The sequence below is a fragment of the Sturnira hondurensis genome, unplaced genomic scaffold (assembly GCF_014824575.4).
Source record: "Sturnira hondurensis isolate 20B ecotype Veracruz unplaced genomic scaffold, ASM1482457v3 Scaffold0020489, whole genome shotgun sequence".
Classification (NCBI taxonomy): Eukaryota; Metazoa; Chordata; class Mammalia; order Chiroptera; family Phyllostomidae; genus Sturnira; species Sturnira hondurensis.
In genome coordinates this window covers 53,055-76,943 of record NW_028093120.1, presented here as the reverse complement: position 1 = coordinate 76,943, position 23,889 = coordinate 53,055, and the positions used below count along the sequence as shown (strand labels likewise).

At 40.9% G+C, this 23,889-nt stretch overlaps 2 long non-coding RNA genes across 2 annotated transcripts; one reads left to right on the top strand and one right to left on the bottom strand.

Annotated features, from left to right (window-relative positions):
* Positions 1–424: 424 nt before the first annotated feature.
* LOC118975665 (uncharacterized) lies at positions 425–19,663 on the bottom strand. The gene is made up of 3 exons (XR_005064107.1): positions 19,652–19,663; positions 8,635–8,642; positions 425–501 (listed from the first exon to the last, which is right to left on the bottom strand). It is a non-coding gene; the product is annotated as an uncharacterized LOC118975665 (long non-coding RNA).
* Positions 501–23,889, top strand: LOC118975666 (uncharacterized). The gene is made up of 3 exons (XR_005064108.1): positions 501–731; positions 7,185–7,196; positions 23,879–23,889. It is a non-coding gene; the product is annotated as an uncharacterized LOC118975666 (long non-coding RNA).

Genomic DNA, 23,889 nt, shown 5'->3' with positions numbered 1-23,889 from the left:
TGTTAAGGTGTTGGCTAGCAGGCCCAGGGTTAGTAGGGTTGTAGAGTTGAAGTGAAATCATATTACTAGTCGAGAGGTTAATAGGAAGGTGGAGAGGTTAATAGGAAGGTGGAGTCCCTGTGAGTGGTCAGGGGCTTGGGTTGACTATGTGAGATGCATGTGCTTGGTGGGTCATTAAACATTATCATGTAGGTGTAGGCTGACTAGTAGAGTAAAAACATAGGCCTGGATCAGAGCTACAGTGAACTCTAGAATTGTTAGTAATACTAGGATTACGAATGTGATGAGAGCAGTAGCTGTACTAATACTTATTAGGGCTAGAGTTGCACTCTCAATTAGGTGAATGAGTAGGTGGCCGGCAGTAATGTTAGTGGTCAGTCGTACGGCCAGTGCTATAGGCTGGATAAATAGGCTAATTGTCTCGATAATAATTAACATGGGAATTAGGGTTAGTGGAGTATCTTGTGGAAGGAAGTGTGCAAGGGAGGCTTTGGTTTTGTGCTAAAAGCTGAGGATTACAGTTCAGGCCCATAGGGGGATGGCTATGCCAAGATTCATTGATAGTTGTGTTGTTGGAGTAAAGGAGTGGGATATTAGACCTAACAGGTTTGTTGAGCCAATAAATAGAATCAGGGATATTAATATTAGAGCTCATGTTTGGCCCTTATGATTGTTGATAGAGAGCATTTGCTTGGATGTTAAGTAGACTAGTCATTGTTGAATTGCCATTTGTCAGTTGTTAACCAGTCAGCTAGTTGATGGAAATATGATAGTAGGGACTATAATAATTAAAATGACAATAGGAAGGCCTATTATCATAGGGGTAATGAAAGAGGTGAATACATTTTTGTTCATTTGGTCTCTCAGGGGATTAGGGATTTGGTAGCTTTAGTTGCTTTTGGTTCTGAGTTAGAGTAGTAGTGGTAACTAGAGATTTTTAGTTGTATAATAATAAATAAAGTGAGAATTGTAGAAGTATTTGTAATAAATCATGTTGATGTGGCTAACTGGGGCATATAATTAAGAGGAGGTCTGTCTTCCCAGTCTTTAACTTAAAAGGTTAACACTAACTAGCTTCTTAATGATGTTATAGCATAGATGTTGATCATTTTTCAAAGTATTTTAGGGGGACTATTTCAAGGATGATAGGCATGAAGCTATCATCTATGGTAGCTTGGTTTGATATCTATCACCTTGGTATCATCTTGGTTTGATAGCTATCAAACCAAGCTATTAGTTATGGTTTGAGCCACAGATTTCAGAGCACTGGCCATAGTACAGGCCAGGACGGGTTGATAGAAGGGTCGTTTGGTTAAGTAGGCCAGGGATAGCATCTGTTTTTAAGCCTAAGGATGGGATGGCTCATGAGTGGAGGACATCCTCAGAAGAAATGAGCATGCGGATAGTTGTTTCTATGGGAAGAACTACTCAATTATCTACCTCTAGGAGACGGAGATCCCCTGCTTTTAGATCTGATGTGGGGATTATGTAGGAATCGAAGCAGAGGTCTGTGTAGTCTGTGTCTTCATAGCTTCAATATCATTGATGGCCCATTGTTTTGACTGTTATAGAGGGGTTATTAATCTCATCTATCATATATAGGATGCTCAGGGATGGGAGGGAGATTGTGATTAGAATAATAGCTGGGAGGATTGTTCAGATTGTTTCTACTTCCTGAGCATCCATTGTACTTTGTGTGAGTTAGGTGGGTTGTCAGCATAGAGGAAATGATATATAAAACTAAGGAACTAATTATAAACATGATTATTAGGGTGTGATCATGGAAGTGTAGTAGTTCTTCTACAATGGGTGAGGTTGCATCTTGAAGTCCTAGCTGGAATGGGTATGCCATAAAGATATACGGGGGTTTCACCTGTAATTTAACCTTGACAAAGTTATATAAATTTTACTAATATCTCCCTGTAGAGAAAGACATAATGGTTATGATATTGGCTTGAAACCATTTTTAGGGGGTTTTATTCCTTCCTTTCTTATTTTGGGTTGATGTATGTAGGTTCCTCAAATGTATGATAAGGAGGGGGGCATCCATGTAGTTATTCCAAATTAGTAGTAGTTAGTTCTGCTACTGGGACTTCTCACTTGGCTGCGAAGGCTTCTCAGACCATAAAGACTATTAGTATAACTGCCATGAGTGAGATGAAGGAGCCTATAGAAGAGATGGTATTTCAAGTGTTGTGAGCATCTGGGTAGTTGGAGTAACGTGGGGCATTCCAGATAATCCTAGGAAGAGTTGCGGGAAGAAGGTCATGTTAACACCTACAAACATAACTAGAAAGTGGATTTTTGCTCAGGTTGTGTTCAGGGTGTAGCCTGTAAATAAGGGGAATCAGTGTACAAATCCTCCTATAATGGCAAAGACAGCCCCCATGGATAGGACATAGTGAAAATGGGCTACTACATAATAGGTGTCATGTAAGATGATATCTAGTGATGAGTTAGCTAGGGCAATGCCCATCAGTACTCCTACTGTAAATAAGAAAATGAAACCGAGGGCTCAGAGTATGGCTGGTGATCATTTAATATTTCCTCTGCACAGAGTGGCCAGTCAGCTGAATACCTTTACTCCAGTAGGAATAGCAATAATTATAGTAGCAAATGTAAAGCATGCCTGTGTGTCAACATCCATGCCAACTGTAAACATATGATGAGCTCGTACAATTAAGCCCAGGAACCCGATAGATATTATAGCTCGGACCATGCCTATATATCCAAAGGGCTCTTTTTTACCCAAATAATACATTACCATGTGGGAGATAATTCTGAAGCCAGGAAGAATGAGGATATATACCTCAAGGTGGCTGAAGAATCAGAATAAGTGCTGGTACAGGATGGGGTCTCCTCCTCCAGTGGGGTCAAAGAATGTAGTATTGAGGCTTCAGTCTGTTAGTAGTATGGTAATACCTGCTGCTAGGGCAGGGAGGGATAAGAGTAGTAGGACAGCTGTAATGAGAACGGATCGGACAAATAGAGGTGTTTGATATTGAGAAAGGGCTGGGGGTTTTATATTAATAATCATAGTGATGAAATTAACAGCCCCAAGGATGGATGAGACCTCTGCTAGGTGGAGAGAGAAAATAGCTAGATCACTGGAGGTGCCAGCATGTGCGAGATTTCCTGCTAGTGGTGGGTATACTGTTCAACCAGTACCTACTCCAGCTTTGACTGTGGAGGAGGCGAGCGGAAGTAGAAAGGAAGGGGGAAGAAGCCAGAAGCTTATATTGTTTATTTGAGGGAATGCTATGTCAGGGGCACCAATTATTAAGGGCACCAATCAGTTATCGAAGCCACCAATTATGATAGACATTACTATAAAGAAAATTATTACAAAAGCATGAGCTGTTATGATTATGTTGTAAATTTTGTCATCATCTAGCAGGGCTCCAGGCTGGCCTAGTTCAGTGCAGATAAGGAGGCTCAATGCAGTGCCCACTATACCTGCTCAAGCACCAAATCGTAGGTACAGCGTACCGATGTCTTTATGATTTGTTGAGAAAAGTCAACAGGAGATGAACATAGGTAATATGGCCGAGTAGGCATTAGACTGTAAATCTAAGTACAGAGGTGGAATCCTGTTATTATCAGGCCCTGTGGTGTATAACATAATAAATTTCAAATTCAAAGAAGCAGCTTCAATCCTGCCAGGGCTTCTCCTGCCTTGTTTTCCCCTCTTATGGCAGGAGAAGTAGATTGAAGCCAATTGTTTAGGGTGTTTAGCTGTTAACTAAAATTTCATGGGTTTGAAGCCCATCAATCTAGAGAGGGCTTAGCTTAGGAAAAGTAGTTGATTTGCATTCAGCAGATGTAGGATAGAGTCTTGCAATCCTTAGAGACCAGGAGCTAAATAGTTGTTATTTACTTAGGACTTTGAATGCCCTTGGTCTAGGTTAACCTAAGCTCCTAGTGTAAGATTGTTAGGAGGGGGTTTAGCGGGAGAATTATTGTTGAGATGACAGTTAAGGGTGAGAGAAGTGTTATTTGTTTTGTGTTGTGGAAATTTCCTTTGATTTTGGTGTTGTTTGCTGTTGGGAATATTGTGAGTGGTGTTGCATATGTTAGGATATATAGAAATATAGGTTGAGTAGAGCTGTAATAGCTATGAGGGTGGGTAGAATAATGTTGTCATTTTTTGTTAGTTCTTGAATAATTATTCATTTTGGTATAAAACCTGTTAGGAGTGGAAGTCCTCCTAGTGATAATAGGGTTACTAGGGTAATAGTAGTGATTAGGGGGGCTTTGTTCCAGGTGTGAGCCAGGGAGAGAGTTGTAGTTGTTGTGGTGGTAATGAGAAGTATAAATATAGTTAGAGTTATTATGATATAGATTATGAGGTTAAGAAGAGTTATGGTTGGGTTGTAGATTAGGATAGTAGTTATTCATCCTATATGAGCAATGGATGAGTAAGCTATGATCTTATGTAGTTGGGTTTGGTTAAGCCCTCCTCAATCTCTGATTGTTACAGAAAGGATAGATATAGTGAGGAGTAGGTCTGGGTTAATATTTGGGGAAATTATATATGGGATGAATAGGGGGGCTAGTTTTTGTCGGGTTAGAAGGACTAGGCCTGATGACAGGGGAATACCTTGTGTGACTTCTGGGACTCAGAAGTGGAAGGGAGAGAATCCAAGTTTTATAGTTAGGGCTAGGGTTAGGATGGTTGGTGCTATAGGGTTAATTATGTTTGTGATGGTCCATTGGCTGGAGTATAATAAGTTAATGACCACAGCTAGTATTAGATGCAGTTGCTTAGGTGAGGAAATATTTAGTTGCTGCTTCTGCGGAGTGGGGATGATGAGTTTTTATTAGTATTGATATGATAGCTAATATATTTATTCTGAAGCCGATTCATACTATTAATCAGTGAGAGCTTGTGATTACAATAGCAGTTCCCAGGATAATAGTTGGTATAAGCATAGAGAAAATAATTGAGTTTATTAGTATGGGAAGGATATAAACCAACATTTTCTGGGTATGGGCCTGATAGCTTATTTAGCTGACCTTACTAGGATTTGGTGTAGTGTGGTAGTATGAAGACTTTTGAATTCTTAGGACTGGGTTCAATTCCTAGAATCCTAGAAATAAGGGGATTTTAGCCCCTATAATTTACTCTATCAAAGTAACTCTTTTATCAGATGTATTTCTTATGTTTGTGGTGGGATACTGGCTATCACGATTGGTATAGTGACATATCGCATGCAGAGGGCTAGTGTTAGGGCTAGAAATCTTTTTCATAATACATGTATTAGTTGGTAGTATCAGCGGGGGTAGGACGCGTGGATTTATAGGAATGATATCATGAGTAGAAGTGTTTTGATTGCAAAATTAGTTGTATATAGTTTGGGGGAGGTTGGATTATTGTAGGCTCCTAGGAAGAGAATTGTTATTAGGGCATTTATTATGATAATGTTGGCATATTCTGCTAGAAAGAAGAGAGTGAAGGGGCCTCCTGCATACTCAATGTTGAAGCCAGAGACTAGCTCAGACTTGCCTTCTGTTAGGTCGAAGGGGGCTCAATTGGTTTCTGCTAGGGTTGGGATAAATCATATTATTGTGAGGGGCCATGAGGGGAAGATAAGTTAGATATATTCTTGGGTCACGATTAGGGTTGATAGTGAGTATGAGCCATTTACTAGTAGAACAGACATAGAATAATTGCCAGAGTTACTTCTTAGGAGATTGTCTGAGCAATGGCTCGAAGGGCCCCAATTAAGGTGTATTTGGAGTTAGAGGCTCAGTCAGATCAGAGGATGGTGTAAACTGCTAGACTTGATATGGCAAGTATAAACAGTACGCTGAGGTTTATGTTGATTAGGGGATGTGGCATGAGTAAAAGGATTCATATTGTTAGAGCTAGTGTTAAGGCTTGAATTGGGATGATAATGAAGATGGTAATGGATGATGTTAGTGGTTGTAGGGGTTCTTTGGTGAATAGTTTTACAGCATCTGCAATTGGTTGGAGGAGGCCATGGGGGCCTATGACATTAGGTCCCTTGTGTAATTGCATGTACCCTAGAATTTTTCATTCAACTAGGGTTAGAAATGCTATGGCTAATAGTACAGGAACAACTGTGGAGAGATTTACTAAATACATTATGTTAAAGAGAGGACTTGAACCTCTGGGAATAAAGGTTTAAGTTTTACGCAATTACCAGTCTTTGCCACTTTAACTGGGCCCTGCTCTAGGGCAATATTGTTTATTACATAACAGATTGAGATTAGATCATCTGTTCAGTTAGAGGGTGCTTAGTTTAAGGGGGCCCTGTCTCTCTTGTCCTTTCGTACTGGGAAAGGCATAAAATAGATCGAAACTGACCTGGATTGTTCCAGTCTGAACTCAGATCACATAGGACTTTAATCGTTGAACAAACTAACCATTAATAGCTGCTGCACCATTAGGATGTCCTGATCCAATATCAAGGTCGTAAACCCTATTGTCGATAGGGACTCTTAAATAGGATTGCACTGCTATCACTAGGGTAACTTATTCCGTTGATCATCAAAAAGCTGGATCAATGAGTGATGTAGCTTGGACTAGTAGGTCTAAGCTTAAAATTGCTCAGAGGGGTTCTTATACTCTGAGGTCACGCCAACCTAAATTGTTAGCTTAATTTGAGGTTATTTTATTCCTTTTGGTATTTAGTGTTTTGCTCTTAGGCTAATTAATTAAAGCTCCATAGGGTCTTCTTGTCTTATTATGGTATCCCTGCCCCTTCATGGGGAGGTCAATTTCACTGATTGGGAGTAAGAGACAGTAAAACCCTCATGTGCCCATTCATACAAGTCCTTATTTAGAGAACAAATGATTATGCTATCTTTGCACAGTCAGGATACCGCAGCCATTAAAGGTATGTCACTGGGCAGGCAGTGCCTCTAATACTGCCTAGAGGTGATGTTTTTGGTAAACAGGTGAGGTTTGTGTTTGCCCAGTTCCTTTTACTCCTTTTAATCTTTCCCTGGAGCACTCCTGTGTTGGGTTAACTGGTTAAATATAGGGATTATTGATTGGTTTGCTTTATATTGTTAACTATCAGTGACTATTCATTCTGATATACAATTGTTCTGGGAGAATTAGATTCTTGTCACTCATATTAACAGTATCTCCTTTATATAGTTATAGAGTGGTCCAATTTTAGTACTAGGAGTTGGCAATGGTCATAGGGATTAAGACAGATTGTTGAGTTTTAGCTCTTTCTTCATTGGTAGCTGCTTTTAGGCCAACTATGGTGTATTTATGTATTCACTCTCTAGTGAAGCTTATAACCTGTGTCTAAAGGGCTGTCCCCCTTTAGAGTACACTTTAAATCCACAGTAAAATTAGAGAATTTATAGGAAGGCTTAAATTTGAACTAAAATTCTGTATTGGACAACCAGCTATCACCAGGCTTGGTAGGCTTTTCACCTCTGCTCCCTGTAATGGGAGGGGGGTCCTGTCCAAGGTGGGCTGCCACCTTGTACCCTGAGCTGCTGGGATGGGCTCCAGCCACCATGGCCCTGGAATAAGCAGGTTAAAAAATAATGATTTTATTTGTTTTTATTAATCTATCTTAAATGTATATCTAGCTCACATTTATTTCAATGTTTAACGCTTGAAGTGTATGGGGTCTTTATTTAGAAGTTTTTGTGATCAGAAATGTGCTGTCAGAACTCAACTCTCATTTATACCAATTAGCCTAGGGTAAACTGGGTTCATTATATGTCACTCTGCTTAAAGTCAGTTTCCAAAAACCTATTGTCAGTGTTAAATGAGGACTTACTATAGTTAATAATGCCTTTCCTATTTGAAATTTGCTAAGAGAGTAAATCATAAGTATACGCACCACACACACACAAGTGACTATGGGAGGTGATGGATCTGTTAATTAGTTTGACTGTGGTAATTGTTTCACAATGTACGCTTATCAAAACAGCATGTTGTACATCTTAAATATATACAATTTTAATTTGTATATATAAGAAATCAAATCTTTGCCAGGATGTGTGCAGAGGAGAGAAAAAACAGGGGGGCACCTAGAAGATAAACCCTTCATGGGTTCCTTCAGCTCTTAGCATGAAGCAGGGGAATTGTATTTCTTTTTTTAAAATATATTTTATTGATTATACCATTACAGTTGTTCTATTCCCCCCCTTCATTCCCCTCTACCCGCACATTCCCTCCCCCACCATTCTCCCCCCCTTAGTTTATAACCACGTGTCTCAAGTTCTTTAGATTCTGTATTTCCCCTACTATTCTTGCCCTCCCCCTATCTATTTTCTACCTACTGTCTATGCTATTTTCTGTACCTTCTCCCCCCTTTTCCTCCTCCCACTCCCCTGTTGCTAACCCTCCATGTGTTCTTCATTTCTATGTTTCCACTCCTGATCTAGCTGTCCTCTTGGTGTGCTTTTGTTTTAGATGTGGTTGTTTATAACTGTGAGTTTGCTGTCCTTTCACCGTTCACATTTTTTATCTTCTTTTTCTTATATAAGTCCCTTTAGCATTTCATATGACAAGGGCTTGGTGATGATGAACTCCTTGAACTTGACCTTATCTGAGAAGCACTTTATCTGTCCTTTCATTCTAAAGGAAAGCTTTGCTGGATAGAGCAATCTTGGCTGTAGGTCTTTGGATTTCATGACTTGGAATACTTCTTTCCAGCCCCTTCTTGTCTGTAAGGTCTCTTTTGAGAAATCAGCTGACAGTCTGATGGGTACTCCTTTGTAAGTGACTGTCCCCTTATCTCTTGCTGCTTCTAGGATTCTCTCCATTTGAATCTTGGCTAATGTAATTATGATGTGCCTTGGTGTGTTCCTTCTTGGGTCCAACTTCTTTGGGACTCTCTGAGCTTCCTGGATTTCCTGGAAATCTATTTCCTTTGCCAGACTGGGGAAGTTCTCCTTTATTATTTGTTCAAATAAGTTTTCCACTTGTGGCTGTTTCTTTCCCCCTTTGTACCCCTATAATCCGGATGTTGAAACGTTTAAAGATGTCCTGGAGGTTCCTAAGCCTCTCCTCATTTTTTTGAATTCTCATTTCTTCATTCCTTTCTGGTTGGATGTTTTGTTCTTCCTTCTGGTCCATTCCATTGATTTGAGTCCCAGTTTCCTTTCCATCACTATTGGTTTCCTGGACATCTCCCTTCATTTCAATTAGTTTAGCCTTCATATATTCCTCTAATTTGTGACTATAATCAACCAGTTCTGTGAGCATCCTGATAAACAGTGTCTTGAACTGTGCTTCTGAGAGACTGGCAATCTCTCGGTTGCTGAGAGTTATGGGCTCTGGGGCTTTGAGTTCTTCTTGAACCATGTTTTGCACTGTTCGTGCTGGTTATGTATGAGGAGCGGAGCCCTGGGTGTTCACCAGGGCGGGGCAACTCAATCTCTGGGTTGTGAGGCTGTATGTGGGGGCGGGGTCAAGGAGGAACAATGGCGTCTTGTCTGCCGCCTCCTGCCACGGCCCCCACAGGTGGTCGGTGCCGTAGCTGCCACCATCACCAGGGTCCGTGCATTTTGTCCCACTGCACACGAGTGCGCCACCACCGTTAGCCCTCCACTGGGTTCGCCCCCTGGGGCCTGCGTAGTCCGTCTTACTGTGCGTGAATGTGCAACCAAGGTCAGTCTGCCCCACACCCTGACTGTGTCCAGGCTGCCTGTGTGCCTAGGTCAGGGGATCTTTCCTGCCGACCCTGCTCCACTGCTGGCTCCGCCCCTCTTACTGTCCGGGTTGAATGGTTCGTTGTTGTCGGACTTCTGTATAATTCAATTTTCTGTTCTTTGGCTGTGTCTTTGTTCTCCAAAACTTTGTTGTATTCACACTTGGTTGTGGGAGAAGGCACAGTGTTTCCACCTATGCCTCCATCTTGGCGGACGTCCTAGGGGGATTGTATTTCATTCCTGGGTCTTCTCCTGCTCTCTGTCTAAAGATAAGATAGGTACACAATCATGATTACAGGATGAGTGAATAAATGAATTGGTGGAGAAATGAAGAATGAATGAACTGATGAGCAGTGAATAAACAAGTGAATCATGCCTTGACTGCATGGCTCCGCTGGTTGGAGTGTCGTCCGTACACCAAAAGGTTGTGGTTTATATTCCCAGTCAGGACACATACCTAGGTTGTGGATTTGGTTCCCTGTTGGACTATGTATGGGAAGTAACTGATTGATGTTTTTCTCCCTCTCTCTTAAATCAATAAACATGTCCTTGGGTGAGAAATTTTTTTAAAAAAGGTAAATCGCTGGGAATGAAATGAACCAAACAGCCATGCCCCTTCCCACAGTCTTTGACACTTAGTTTACCATACTTCATCCAAACACACAGGTCTGGTGTGCTCTATCTAGTCTCTCTCAAATTAGTAATACTCTTGGTCACTGTCCACCATCCTATCTTCCTTCCACACACACCAAAAAGAGGATTCTCATTTATGACTGTGCTTTCTGAGCCTTGTGATTCTGCCCAAAGTCCTTTGTGATCCATAGGTTGGCCCCTTTGCTTCCCTTTTCCAGGAAGGAATAGCAGGAACCCACCTGTCGGTCCTCGAGAAAGCAGATGTTATCAGCAGGTCCTGGCAAGAAACAAAGATGGTGCCATGTGGCTTTACTTTCCAGAAAGACTGGAGGAGAGTCCAGGAAGCCTGGGATGCTCAGGAGCAACAAGACTGATTTATTGCAAGAAGCCCTTGTACTCAAATTTCACAATGGAGAGAATTTCCTTATGAGGCATACCTACTGGTTAATTGTTGTGCTTTGATTCTTATAAGCCCCGCCTTTTTGACATGGCATTAAGTACAAGGACATAAAATCCAATGGGATGAGAAAGTGTACAAGGTATGACTTCAGAAATCTTTCAGGACTGACCTCGGTTCAAGGGCTTCCTGTCAGTTTTCCTAAAGCAGTGGAGGTAAGAGGAGGCCATGCTTGTAATTCAGTCAGACCAAAGTCTGACAAGCAAGCAAGCAAGTCTGGACAAGCAAGTCTTACAAGCAAGTCTGGACTTTGGTCCAAAGTCTGGTCTGACTGAATTACAAATAGGCAGCAACAATTCAGCTGAGCACAGAGTGCAGTGACTTTGGATTGTAGTAATTGTGACAATCTATTGCTCTACCTTTTCTTATTCCTTTCAATCATGAAGGAGGAAGAGACAACCTAGCACAAGGAGTAAAAGAGAAGAAGGTGTCAACAACTTTATATCAAGGTATCGTTAACTGTCAAGTGCTTCACCAGCGCATTAGTTTAATGGTACTTACCATGACATAAAATTTGCAGGTGTAGAGCTACCCACATGGCTGACAAGCCCCATAAAAATGACATTGATACATTGAACTCAACAAAATTAAATGTAAGAGGGGTCAGTATAAAGCTCTACATAAAGTTCTACTATTAGATCCAAACCATCAACCATACAAAGGACATGCCAGATTGTAGCCGTTCAGAGTGCCGGCTGGGGGTCAGAAACACCTAACCTGAATCCCACTGTCAGCACCCGCAGTATTGGGCAAATGGCTAGGCCTCTATGAGCCTCAGTTTTTCTTACATTTGGTTATATTAGCCTTCAAGAATTATTTAAGGATTATATAAATTAATGCTTGTTAAAGGCTCAGAACTTTAGTAAATACTCAGTGAGTTGGTTTCCTCCTCCCTCAACCAGAAACAGGGCAAGGAGACAGAGGTCTGCCCATCCCCATTTCAGGGTGTGTTTTCTTTCACTTCTTCCTGGCATTTACCCGACCTGGAACTTTGACTTCTGCATATTGTTCAGCTTGTTGACGATTTCCATCCTTTTCTTTATCTCTCTTTCCACAATACGCTTCCCGGATTGTGTCCTTGGTACTTACAGGCTTTCTCCTTGTGAAGAAAATTGAGATGAGGCAGCCAGCACTTGGGACTAAGGCTAACACCACTTCAATGGTTCTCCACAATTCTGTTGTCAGGCTTATTTAAGCACCACGTCCAACAGCTTCCTCTCCTGTGGCCAAAAGGAGCACAAAGTGGTGCTGACAGTGGTGAGATGCCAGCCAGCAGGGAGAACAGAATGGGTAGAAAATATAATTATAGCAGAAGTAAGGCATGTAATTTTGTAATTTCTATGAATGTAATCACAGGAAGTATAGGCAATTGAAATCACAATGATGGCATAAGTGATAAAAAAATCTTTTACTCAGACTGCACAAAAGGGTTCATCACAAGTACCTCATCCCAAAGAATGTGTGTAGTGAGGGGTCACATGGCCCAGGAGACAGTCTTTGGGACTAGAAACTGGAGGCTCGGCTTCCAGCTGTGTGATATTAGGTAAATGAGCCTTTCTGGGCCTCAGGTTTCTCATCTGTAAACTAGAAATAATATTACCTCCCTAGCAATTCATGAAGATTAAATGAGAAAATGTGTGTAAATTACCCAGCACAGGGTCTGGTACTGTGAGCAGCTTCCTTAAGGGTCCTGGCACCTTCGTTAATAAATTAAAGATAATGAGGACTCCTTGAGACCTCACTGCTGCTGAAAATGAAGGTATGTTTTGAAAGAGGCCCATAGATGTGAAGTGTTCCTGGGCTTCAACACAGGTTATTCAGCTTGCACATAGCCTATCCTCAGCAAACGTTTGATGCCAGTGATGATGAGGTGACAATCTGGGGGAGCTCTTGGTGTGGTAGCTGAAGAGGTGTGAGCTTTGTGGAGAGTTCCCTAATAGTGCCCTGGCCCATGTGGCTCAGTTGGTTGGGCATCATCCTGCAAAGCAAAAGGTCACCAGTTCAATTCTCTGTCAGGGTGCATGCCTGAGTTGTGGATTTGGTCCTCACTCAGGGTGTATACAAGAGGCAACCAACCGATGTTTCTCTCTCTCTCTTTCTCCTTCTCTTCCACTCTCTGTAAAAATAAATAAATGTTCAAAAAAGAAAAGAGTTCCCTACTAGCTGTTGGCATGTCAGCTTCATTTATATTTACATTCAGGTGATCTCAAAACCTGAAGTGAAGTTGTGGGCTTGACCACAGTTCACTGTGCTGTCCCTGACTAAGTTAAAACCATCCTTCAGGTTTCAAATTCTGTGAGAACAAGAAGCAGATCTATGGGTCTGTAGGAGCTTGGGCCTGGGGTTCCAGCAGGGGGGTCGTGGGCATAAAAGACATAGGAATTAAATTTCTGAGGCCTGGGAACCTCATGAAGTCAGGGGAAAAGCTTATCACTCATACCTGGCCTTGTATGTGACACATTTGATACTTAATAAATATTTGTGCCAGGAAAGAATGAAAGAGAGCAAGTCCTAAGCTGATGGGGATGGGGGACTGGAAAATCAGTACATCTGGGTTCAGCTCTCAATTTTATAAGTGTGGAAATACTATACTTAATTACATATAGGACAGAAGTAGCAAACACAAGGCCCTCCACCTTGTTTTCACACGGTGGCAGCGCTGAGCTCTTGCTTAACTGTTAAGGAATAGTTGTTACATTTATACAGTCCTAAAATTACATTCGGCCCTTTGAAGGCAACTGCGAGGCTGATGTGCCCCCTGGTGAAAATGAGTTTGACACCCCTGATATAGGTCATGGACAATGAACTTTGGCAATATATGTTTCATTGATAATGGCTATAGTTTATTAAATGATGCTTAAAAGTCTGGCACTGGGCTAAGCACTTTACAAATGTTATTAAATTTAATACTTACTACAACCATGTGTCAAACCAACCCCATTGGTTACCTACTCATTAGTCAGATCTACCTTTTACTGGTGAAATGGTTCTGAGACTTAATTCCTGTGTGTATGTATGTGTGTGTGTTGTGGGGGAGGGGGAGTCCCCACACCACCACCAATTGCTCAGGGAAACCAACTGGTTCTCCTATAATTTAACTCAATTCTGATATTATCTACCCAGAGATAGCATCAGATCCCATAGGTTAAAGGTTCAGTCTCATGAGACTGGATTTCCCAGCTCCCTTGCTGTAAGAGTTGCCATATATTTTAGTTCTGGATAATGGGATCTAAAGGGAAGTGCAGTACAAGGACTACTGGGAAGGCTTCTATTTTCCTGTTAAAAAGGAAAGATGTGGCTACCTTGAAAATAAATTTGTTATCTGGAACTACAGTAGTCATTTTGTAAGCATGAGATAGTAAGAGGAAGGAAAGACCCAGGGAGTTACTAATGAGGTACCGAACCAACACAATTAGTCTCTACTTCCAGAGCTCTTACTGAGAAAAACTCTCTGTCTGTCTGTCTGTCTGTCTCTCTCTCTAGTTCCATATATGTGTATACACACACACATATATACACCCACATCTACATACTGTATTTTGCTGCGTGAGTGCACATCCAGATTTGTGGCCCAAATTTCCAGGAAAAAATCTTTTGTTTTAAATTTTAATTCAAATTTTTATTTATTTATATTTAGAAACAGAATAGATTATTGTATTCCCGGGTATTATTTTGCATATGGACATCACTGTTTTCTAGAGTTACACTTTTAATGCATAAACATAAATAAAAGAATTAAAAACATTTGTATGGATATGGAATTAGTACTACCCATGTATAATACACATTATTATTTTTCTCTCAGAAATTTAGGCAAAAAGTACACATTATACATGGCAAAATATGGTGTATATATATATATGTGTGTGTGTATATATATGTGTGTGTGAGTGTGTGTATATATATATATATATATATATATATATACACTCTGTCCATTAGGTACCCACCATGTAATAAGAAAAATAGAGATATTTATTGAAGATGAAAGAGGCAAGAAACACTTTACATAGGACAATGACACCTCAGTCCCCTACAAAGTAGGCATCTTGGGACCTCACACATTTCTCCCAATCACTATCAGCTGCCCAGTTGTATTTTCTTGAATCTCAAGGTCTGAAATCTTTTCCCTTTCAAAGGTGATTTTAGTTTTGGAAAAAACTAGAAGTCACAGGATGGCAAATCTGGGCTGTAGGGATACTGAGTCACCTGGGTGATTTGATGTTTTGCTAAAAAATTCTGCACGAGGTGTGATGCATGAGCTGGCACATTGTCATGATGAAGCTGCCAATCACCAGTTGCCCATAGCTATGGCCTTTTGAATCATCTCAATAGTTTCCATGGAGGAATGTTCAAGCTTAATGCAAAATTTGATGCTGATTCATTGCTCTACTTGCTCTGTCATTTTCAATGCGATGGCCACACAGTACACATGTTCAATCAGTGGTGTCTACTGTCTCCACTGACTAGTACAGAGAAGTCATCACTGTTCACCCATGTGCATTCCAGTCCACTCTCCTTGGCTGCCAGGTTATATCAGTGTTGCACAAACCACTCTTACTATATTAACGATGGCTGGATTTTCTCTGGATAGACCATATATATAATGTTATAATATCAATATATAAACAAATATAAATATAAATATAAATATATATTTGTTTAAGCAGCTTGAGTCAGGTTTCTTTACTTGCAAACAAATGGTGCAAACCATGTGCTGTAGAATACTATCATTTCCATTTATTAGATGAGAAGATAAAATAACTAACTCAAGGTGACACAACTGGTAAATTGTGGTGCTAAATTCAAATCTAGTTCTATTCAAATTTAAAACTTCTCTTTTCAACTACTACATGATGTTTAAATTGTCCATGTTGTTAATATAAATTATGTTTTTCAGCCCTAAGAACTTAAAGAAGAGAGTAATACAAAAGCAGAGAAGAAAAGAGGAAAAAGCAGGCTCCCCGGCCCTTTGCTACACCTGGGGCCGAGGCCCTTGTGCATCTGGGACACTTAGCTCTGTGGGTGAAAAGGGGGTCAAATACTAAACCTGACAAGCTCAGCGGAGGCTGCGTGGTGGCTGCACAAACTCAGTGGCTGAAAGTAACCTCATAGGATGGTCTGAAATGAAAACTTCTTAAGTAAAAGTGAGTCATGGTGGGCAGTCATGTCTTAGGCTGGTATCTTCCTTGACAAAGATCAGTCTTTACCTTAACTGGAGCCTGTCTATAGTGTTTTTGCAGCTGAAATAACTTAAACTAGGATTTTTGAGTAATCCCTTTCTCCTGACCCCTCAGGGCATGATCTCCCACCAAGGCATAAGACCACCAAACCCCTCATTGTTATCTTGTCCCCACCTCATACCATCTCTCCGTGATGTAAATGTTCTTTGTTACTTATCCTAAACCCACCAATGTGAATGAGTTCTTTGTCTCTACATTTTACTCTTAATCCACTCCCAGAGATTACCCTGCTTACTTTCTCTTGCCTCCTTGATCTATAACCAGTGAATTTCATGTAACCCTCCCTATGCCTCTTCCTTTGATTGTAATGTACAAAATAGGCTGCAGAACCACCATTCTCTGGAGCATTTTCTCAATCCCAGCAATTGTCAGTTTGGCTCATATAAATTCATAAAAATTCTTACAGGTTTGGACATTTCTTACATTGACAGCCACAGCAAGAGGCTGAAATGGCCCTGCAGATTTATTTGCTATGGCATTTGGGAGTTTCTATAGCTGCTGAAAGAGATAGGAGATACCCACCCATGGTGAATGAAGTCAGAGAGGGAGCAGCTGGGATTGGGGTTTTGATGTACAAACTCTGCTGGGTTGGTGAGGAAGCATGAAGCAAGGTTGGGGCTCTCCGGGGGCTGGACTGAGACCCAGCTTTAATGCTGATTTAGTGGGCACTGGGCAACCAGCTGTATCCCCCGCACAGAGTCAGGGAATATGACTACTCAAGGCAGGTGTGACAGGAGCCAGAGACTGCGACTTGCTTTCAGCATGTGTATCACATAAACAGAAAGGTGGGAGAATCTGCCTGAAAACCACACCCCGGTAGGATTAAAAGGCTGCGGGCCTGCCCAAGGTCTGTGAGAGGCAGTAGACCCTGCAGTCCCAGCCTTTTCTACTGGGAGATGAAGTGTAGGGGAAGGAAAACTTTTCCCTTTTTGTTTTCTAGGTTCTCTGGCCAGTTTAATAGTTGCATTGACATAGGCAAGATTAATCAGAGAAAAACTAATTTCATTTTGTATATATAGGAGCCTCTTTAAAAATATGAGACTCAAAGAAGTGACCAAAGCAGGTAGCTTTTTATATCTTGTAGACAAAGGAAAAATAAATTGTGAAAAATCCACAAGACAAAGAAATTTGGGTTTAGGGTCGTAATTTAGTAAAGAAGTAACAAGGTTTGCTTATACAGCTGTCAGGGCTGTAGGTTGCCTGTCTCTGGTGATAAGGATGCCTCTCTTCCCCCTAGCAGAGGGGGGGCACCTTTCACATGGCAGATTTATTTCCTGCTTTCCGGGGAGCAGAGGAGGACCACAGCATTTTTCTTGCACTGGCTATTTCTCCAGGAACTGGAAATCAGAATCCTATGCCAAAGTGGCAGATTTTGGGGTATCATAGTCTATTCCCCTTCAGAGGGAAGGATACTTGCATTCAATCCCAGCTAATGTCCAGGCTCTAGAGAACAAAGATGGTAGAGAGTCTGTACAACATACCACACTCTGCTTTAGGCAGCTTATGCACATTATTTCATTTCATTCCCACTGAAGCAGGATAGTAAGAAGCTAGGAAAATCCTGGACGAATGGAATGGGGAAGCTGAGACAAGAAAATTAAACAAGGCCAAATGGGTTGGAATTTCAGCCTGAGTCAATCTGTTTCTAAAGCTCGTGGCCATTATGCCGACTTGCCCAAAGCTGATGGTGGAAGGAAACAGGCACATTCTTTTTTGTGCTGCAGAGAGAAGGCAGCCAATGGTCTGTGGCTCCTGGCATTAGAGCCTGGCAGTGGGGAAGGTGGATGACAATCCTAGAATTTATGGTGCTTGGCAGCTGTCACAGCCGAGAAGGGAGTTCTGAAAACCTGGGCCTGTGGAGGCAGCTTCTTTTTCTGGAATCGCTATGGTTCTGACCCAGATGGTCAGGTACAACACGTTGTACCCCCAGGCTTCTTCAGTACCCAGGGGCTGTGACCCAGACCTGTGTCTAGGGACTGATGGGGGATGGAGGCAGAAGGGGCTCCTTAAGGACACCAGCTTTACGGCTGAGAGCAGAGGTTGCCAGGAAGCAGACAGTACGACAAATGGTCAGTGGAGCACAGTGGAGGTCGGGTGTGGCCCTCTAGTGTTGTGTTCCGCCCCTTCTCCCCTTCAGTGATCAGGTTCTTCACAGCTCTGAGTTCTGAACACAAGCTCCATTCCATGTGGCTGAGTCTCTGGGTGGGCTTGGTTCCCACATCACTGGCTGAAGCCAAGGTAAAAGGCAAGTCCTGTCCCAGGAAGGCCCTAGACGCTCACCTTTTCCTGAGCAGTGCCTGCTGCTGATAGTAATTTAGCTCTTACCTCATGGCTTTGGCTGTGTTGTCCTTCCTTTTTCTTAAAAAGACCTCCCCTTGCATTCCCTCCTGCCCTGTCCTTTGGAGCCGCAGTGATCGCCCTGAACTCCATGCCAGCTCTCCCACAGCTCCCACACTGTCCCCCACCTTTGGAGCAGACCACTGACATTGCTCTTCATTGCTCACTTCAAAGCCTACCTGTGCTGCCCTCAGAGTCCCTTCCCCACCCAGAGCTGGCCCCTGGCAGGGCCCCTAGTTCTCCCTCAGCACCACTGCAGGGTCCTGACCTGGACCCACTCCACCCCTCTCCTCCACCCCTCTCTTCATGACACTCCTGCCCCCCCAGAGTTCTGGAAATGTGGAGGGTCTGGCATTCGGTAGTTTGGGAGAGGAAGGTATAAGGGATTGGAAGGGATCAGGCCAAATGGAACTCTGGATCTACCTCTACAAGGATCATTGTTACACACCATTGGTAGATTTCAACTTAATTTTAGATTTGGGCTATAGAGAGGTTAAATTACTTACAATTTTGATTTTCATAAAGAGACAAGCATATACTTTCTTAAACAGTTTTTCATAGTGCTTTTAAAAATATGTATACTATTTTTAAAAAGTCAGCTAATTTGTTGCAATAAATGAAGAAAGAGCAACACAGCATATTTATAAGAATGTGTTTCATATTATACCACTATTAAAATACCCTGATGTACAAATAGGGGACAAAAATCTATTTAGATATGTTGAGGCAAATGGTTCTAGCTATACTACTTCACATGCTTTGCACTGAATTTTGGGTCGTAAAGCCATAACATCAAATCTTCAAGGCAGCATTTAGGCTTGGTATAAATCACCCTGATCCTGCTGGTTAAAAGCAACAACATTGGGTTTATTTTTTTAATTATTAAAATAACCCTTATACTTGAAGAAATTCAAAATGGTACTAACTGAGGTAAATGAAAAACTGATCTCTTAATCTTCGCTGCCTCACCCCCCAGTTTAACTGCCTAAAAGCAAGCTCTTTTATCATTTCTCATTTTACTTCTTGTTTTGGTTATTACCTTACTCATGGATGAGTCATCCACTATTTCCGGCTGTTGTCAACCATGGTGACTTTCGTTCATTGCACTCTCCTTCACATCCATGCATGTGAGCCAGGCAGACAGGAACCCTGTGGGTTACCACTGCAGACATGCTCAACCTTGTGCTGGGCCCCAGATCTGATACAGACACTCAAATCTGGACTTGTGGTTCAGTAAACTGGATGTACTCATCAACATCACCCTCCTCTTTTGTCAATTACATTGCATCATTGTTACAAGGTTATGTACCATTTGAATTCTGTTCCATACCTATAATTATGTCTCTCATGTTTTGTCTGCAGATTGATTCCAAACAATGTCACCACCGGTATTACAGTTTTGTATTTTCTACTCACTGCAGACTGAACACTCATGAGGTCACATCACTAACCCTGTGCAGGTCAGAGGTGCCCAAGGGCACAGACCAAAGAGATTCTCCTGGTGTGTGCCACCGTTGTACTGAGTTGTGCTGCTCTAGTTTGCTCCATCTTCGCACTGGGATGTTCTCATGTTTTTATTGTTGTTGCTTGAATTTTAATTCTTGTTGTTGTTGTGGTTGTTGAGGGAAACAAGTGACTCCCTTACTAAATTATGAGATACTTTCTGATTGTAAATGCTGTTTTCTGTTGACTGAAAGCCATTCTTTACTTTGAGATCATCATCTTGGGGTCCTTTGGGACCCTAGTTTGGGACAATTGTTTTGTGAACTCCGTGTATTACTGCCATCTGGGTTTTCATTATGTATGTAGAATAATTCTGATTTTCATAGACCAACCCACCATAATGGACCCAATCCATTTTTTTCTTAAATTCTTTTTTTAGCTTCATTTTCCAATTTCCAAGTAATTTCTCAGGGTCTCCCCTCCCCCTAGAAAGACTGTTGGAGATAAACTCTAATTCCTTGTAGTCCCGGAGTGAATTTATCCCTGTCGTGACTGACTAGAGCAGGAACTGGCTTCAAAGAGGCCTGAGATGTGGATCTGCTGGAGGGCAGGTGCGCCTGGGAGGCTGACTTAGGGAGACTGACCTCGTATTCACCTCGTCTCGCAGTAAACATTCTGGAGTATGTGGAGTCATATCACTTCCTGGTGGGCTGGCAGGAAAGGGGGGAAGAGGGTTCAGTACAAAAACACACCAACTACAGCTTTGCAAATGGAATGATCACTTGAAGCAGTGATGCAGCACCAGTTGTGTACCTTCAGGTAGATGTGAAGGCAGAGAGTTTGCACTCTGACTGGGTGCACTGCTGGCCTGTGCTCTACGTGGCTGTGAGTTGTACCTTTTATCTACCTGGAGGGACCAAATGCTCTGCTTGTGTCTGCGGCTTCTCTCCAATCAGCCTCTGGGACAGCCATGCTGCTGGGTGCAGAGTTACAGGTTTCATTTCCCCAGCACTTTGCAGGTATTGCTAGAGTATATGTAGTCTAGTTTCCAATATTGATGATACAATATCTGCAGTTGATCTAATATTTGTTCCATTGCAGTTGACCTCCTTTATATGTGCTGTACGTGTCTTTATGGCAGCTTTTAGGAATATTTCTCCTTAGTGAAAGTTTTCATTGATGTATTTGTATATGTAGTATATGTATCTTTTTTCATTCATTCTACTTAGCTTTTGGAGGACACATTTCATTCTGAAGATCACTGAGAGAAACTAAAGAAGACCTAAATGAATGGAGAGATACAACATGTTCACAGATTGTCCTTAAGTTGGTTTATAGGTCTACAGAATCAGTGCAGGACCAAGAGAAACCCTCTAGCCCTTTTATTAAATTTCATAAGCTGACTCAAAAATTTATTTGGAAATGTGAAGGACTTAGAACAGCAAAAATAATTATAAAAGTTAGAAGAGAGGATTACACTAACTTTAAGTCTTGCTGTAAAGCTACAGTAATCAAAATGGTGTACCTGAGGTACAAGGTCAGAAGTATAGATCAGCCCTGGCTGGTGTAGCTCAGTGGATTGAGCATGGGCCTGCAAACCACATAATCGTGGTTTGATTCCCAGTCAGGACACATGCCTGGGTTGCAGGCCAGTTCCCAGCAGGGGACTGACGAGAGGCAACCATGCATTGATATTTCTCTCCTTCTCTCCTTCCCTTCCTCTCTAAAGATAAATAAATAAAATCTTTTAAAAAATGTTGGCTAGAGAAAAATTCTCTAAAAAAAAGAAGTATAGATCAGTGGAACAGAATAGAATGACAAATGGTCAGTTATTACTCTGCAGGGTAATTAATGGAGGAAGAATAGTGTTTTCTATACATGGTCTTGGACACATGGATATCTGTATGGAAAAAAATGAGCTCTGGACCTTATCTTAGAACACATACAAANTATTTCTCTCCTTCTCTCCTTCCCTTCCTCTCTAAAGATAAATAAATAAAATCTTTTAAAAAAAATGTTGGCTAGAGAAAAATTCTCTAAAAAAAAGTATAGATCAGTGGAACAGAATAGAATGACAAATGGTCAGTTATTACTCTGCAGGGTAATTAATGGAGGAAGAATAGTGTTTTCTATACATGGTCTTGGACACATGGATATCTGTATGGAAAAAAATGAGCTCTGGACCTTATCTTAGAACACATACAAAAGTTACCTGAAAATGAATCATAGACATAAACATAAAGCTCATGTTATAAAACTTTCAGAAGAAAATAGAGGAGAAAATATCTACAACTTGGTGGTAAGCAAAAATTTTTTCATAGGACGATCATAAAAGAAAAATTTGATAATTGGACTTTGTCAAAATAAAAACTGCTTTTTGGAAGATACCATAAGAAAATAAAAATATTTATAATACATATATCTTATAATGGACTTGAATCCTGATTATATCATTCATTCTTATAATTCAATAATAAGAAGATAAACTTAGTAAGATATTGGCAAAGTATTTGAATAGATATTACACAAAAAAGTACATGAATGTCCAATAAAAACACATGAAAATATGCTTAGTAGCAATCATCAAAGAGATGCAAACAAAAAGCACCATGAGTTATTGCTTTACAGCAGTCTGGCTAAAATTAAGAAGAGTCCCAATACAAAGTATTGTCAAAGATGTAGAGAAACTGGGAGTCTCATAATTGCTGCTTGGAATTTAAAATAGTATAATCAACTTGGAAAACAGTTTGGAAGTTTCTTATAAAGGTAAACAATTACTTAACATGAACTGGGTGATTCTACTTCTGATTCCCCACAGAAATAAGAAGTTATGTCCACGAAGAAAAATATATTACACAAATTCTCAGAGCAGCTTTATTCATAATAGCAAGTAACTGGAGACAAAAATTCAAAAGTAAATAATCCTCGAACAAACGGCGGTGTATTCATAGCATACTCCTCAGCTATAAAAAGAAACAATCTCATACATGAAAATATTAAATTGCTCTCCAAAGTGACTGTGTTAGTTATATCCCAACTAGCACTGTGTGAGAATTTCCAGTGTTCTATACATTTTCCACACTTGGTATTTTCATATTTTTTGTCATTTTGATGGCTATAATATTTGAAAAATTGTTTAAAAAATACCAGTGGTACAGGAGTAAATAAATCAATGGAAGAAAATAACCAGAAATAAACCCATATTTTGGTGGGGCCTTGGCATGTGATGGAGATGGTATAATAATAGGTGAGAAATGGTGGGTCATTTGATAAGTAACACTATATAGCTAAAGATAAGGTTCATCTGTCTCATACTGTATACAAAAAAATTTTAGATATACAAAAAAAATTTTTAGATGTACAAAAGACCTCAATGTGAAAATCAAAACCTTAAAGCTTTTAAAGGAACACATAAAGGACCCTCTACGTGGCATCAGGGTGTGGGTGGGGTTTTCCGTCTGCCACAGAAGGTATCTGCCTCGGAGGAGAGGACCGGTGCATCAAAGCTGGAACTGCTCCACAGCACAGAGTGCCATAAACAAGAGGGGACTGGAAGACTAGTGACAAACTTTCAAATCAATAGTATAAACAATACATTAAAATTCAATAGAAAACATCGTGCAATTCTCGGAGGAAACACAAATAGAAATAAAAACATAAAAGATCTTGACCCTTGCTGGTTAATCATCAGAAAAATAAAAATAAAAAACAACCATGTGATATAATTTCCACTTTTAAAACTGGCAAATATTTTTATTTTGGAGATCATGGGGGACTGGTTGCAGGGGACTCTGCTCTGATCACAGGGGATGGGCCCTCGTTGTTGGGGTCTTGGCTTAGGAGACCCTAACGCTTAATTCTCCCTGCCTTCACACACTTCCCAGAACAAAACTTTTTCTTTGCTTTGTTTCTCACTGTTAACATCTATGGTTTTTCATGTATTTGTATCCTTGACTAAACCATAAGCACATGGAAAGCATACAGGACACTTTTTCTTTTTGAGGCCCCACCCCCAGCACTGTTCCTGGCTTGTAGGCTTGCAATCAATGTTTGCCACATTGAACAGTGGCCTTATTTTTCTTCCAGAAAAGCATAGTAGCCAGTCACCAACAAGTTAATCTGATT